The sequence below is a fragment of the Physeter macrocephalus genome, chromosome 14, assembly GCF_002837175.3.
Source record: "Physeter macrocephalus isolate SW-GA chromosome 14, ASM283717v5, whole genome shotgun sequence".
NCBI lineage: Eukaryota > Metazoa > Chordata > Mammalia > Artiodactyla > Physeteridae > Physeter > Physeter macrocephalus.
Window position 1 is genome coordinate 61671093 of NC_041227.1, and position 2956 is coordinate 61674048.

Genomic DNA, 2956 nt, shown 5'->3' on the forward strand with positions numbered 1-2956 from the left:
TGCTGTCCTGCAGGGGCAGGAGGAGGAACAAAAACCCTTATCAACACAGGTGGTGGGATCCCATGTCATCACTCCCTCCCCATCTCCTTCCCTGCCAGGTCAGTCCTGATGTGGAGAACATGGCCTGAGCATGTCCCACTGCGCCCCTAGCAGTGCCCACAGCTCAGCAAAGCAAGCTGGCAAAGGAGAGGCAAAGCGTTAGGTTAACCTCAGGGGCCGTGGAAACGGCGCAGGGTTAGTTCAGAGGAGCACGGTCCCCCTTGGAACAGCAGAAAGCCAAATCACATGCCAGCCACTCAAGCCCACTGGCTCCCCAGACACTAGGTGAGAATTTTTCAGATATGAAACCCAGTCCAGAATCCCAGGGTGAGCCTCTGGGTCTCAGAGATGACTGGTCCAATCCCTATCACAGCCTCTGCTTCATGCTTCTCCAGCTCCTGCTTGAATACCTCTTTTGATGGGAAGCTCACTACTTGACAGTGTACCCCATTTGATTTTTGAGCAAATTTTCTCAAGCGTAAATATTTCTTTTAAAAGTAATCACCATGATGCACACTTGTAAAAATTCCAAGCAATACAATAAAAAAATGTTAAGTAGAAAATAAAAATTTCTCCCATAACCCCACCCCTGAGAAAGTGGCTCGTAACAGTTTGGAATGAATCTTTACTGATGTTGAAAATGCCCATATGAATGTATATTTGAATGGACATATGTAAACATAAATGGAATTAGATATGTATACTGTTCATCGTTCCGACTGTCTTACTCAATGAGATGAAATATACCCCAGATACCTTCTTATAAGAGTACATATTAGATCTATAACATGATTTCCTTTCCTCTTTTTTTTCTCATTCTTTTCTTTTTTATTTTTATTTATTTATCTTTTTTTACAATTCTTATCTGTTAGAATGGTTTGGGTCAGCAGCTGCCTCTCTGTAAGTTCCACTCTCCCTGATAACATAGGTTTTCCCTAATAATGTAAAGCATAGGATCACTGTCACAGATCTTTGCATGTTCTCCACAAGCATAGAGCCATTTTCCTGTGTAGCATACAGACTACCCAAGTGTTTTAAATAAGAAGACATATAGCAAGTTCAGATTAAATGTATAAGGACCTGAATTCCTTCGTTGAGTGCGGTATTCCTAGCACCTGGCATTTATGATAGGAAAATGAACATGAATGAATAGATACTTGATATTTACCTGGGAAATATGTTTGGCACACTATCTGACGATTTTTTTAAAAGTAGATCTTCTAATGTAATTTTTTGGTCTAATATATAAAGGATTGTGACCGATTCTCAAGTGCTAAATTTTATAAAAACCTGTAGCTAAACATACTTGTCATGTACCAGGTGCTGTTTTAATGCATTCCATGTCATCACCTCTCTTATGACAACTCTGTAAGGTAAGTATAGTCATATTATAATCCCCATTTAGTGAGCATAAAATGAGGCACATAGAGGTTACGTGATTTGCCCAAGGTCACACAGCTAATAAGTGACAGAGTCAGGATTTTAAACAAGGCAATCTAGCTACAGAATCCATGCCCTTAACCACAATAATGTACTGCCTCTCTAGTGTCCCCCTGCAAAACTGATGTAGTGAACAGTGTTTTGAGACACTAACTGAGGCTTCCGCCCAACCACCACCCCTGGTATCCACCATTCAATCACATCCTGTCTCAGAGGGGAGGACTGAGGCTGGCAACAGAGAACAGAATCGGATTTTTGGTTTAGGGCTGCAAAACAGGCCGTTGAAACTCAGCAGGGACAAGGCACTTGCAAGCCAGAGCTCCAATTGCAAGAACTGGGCTTTTCAGAAAGAAAAGGGTTTTTGACTACTCAAAGGTTTATGCTATAAACTCTAGGTTTGGAAGAACATGTTGACAGAAGGAACAGTTACCTTCCCCAAAGGAGATCGAAGTGTGCCTTCCTAACAGGAGGGAGGAGAATGGGGAGGAGTGTCAAGAGCTTTGATGCTTCTGGGGTCCTGAGAAAGGGGTCCTACCTTCTGTGCCTCTCTGTGCCGAAACCCCAGCCCTGTCTCTTTTTGCGCACCACTGCAGACCCAGTCGCCAGTTCCATGCCTGCCCACAGTAATAAATCAATCACTACGTAGTAAGCTAGTATGTGAGCTTTACACTCATCATCTCATTAACCTCACAGCACGTCTGTGAGGTAGGTACAATTAGGATGCCCACCTTGCGAGGTGGGGACCCATCCAAGAAGAAGGAGCGAGACTTGAGCCCCACACCTATGGGTCTAAACCAGGGGTCGCGAACTATGGCCTGCTGCCTCTTCTTATAAATACAGTGTTAGAGGATCACAGCCACGCCCGTTCCGTCACTATCGTCTATGGCTGCATTTACCACAACTGCTGGCTGAAGTAGTTGCAACAGAGACCCTATGTGGCCAGCAAGGCCAAAAATATTTATTATCTGGCCCTCTGCAGGAAAAGTTTGCTACCCTCAGGTCTAAATCACCACAGCACACTGTCCTCAGGCCCATACCTCATATTCTGGACTTTGGAAGTGGTCACAGATCCTCAGATTTGCAAAGTCCACTGTCAGAGCACAGCACCTCCCTCTGCAGAATGGGTGAGTAGTCCTGTATCCCAAAGTAGTTGTGAGGATTCATAAAGAACTTGTGCTTGATTAGTACTTCTTTAACTTGGATTCACATTAAAATTCTCTGGGGAGATTTTAAGGCAATACTAATGCTCCTCTCACCCTAGACTATTAATTCAAAATTAAAGAAGACATACAGATGGCCAAGAGGCACATGAAAAGATGCTCAACAGCACTAATTATTAGAGAAATGTAAACCAAAACTACAGTGAGGTATCACACTGGTCAGAATGGCCATTATCAAAAAATCTAGCAACAATAAATGCTGGAGAGGGTGTGGTGAAAAGGGAACCCTCCTGCACTGTTGGTGGGAATGTAAATTG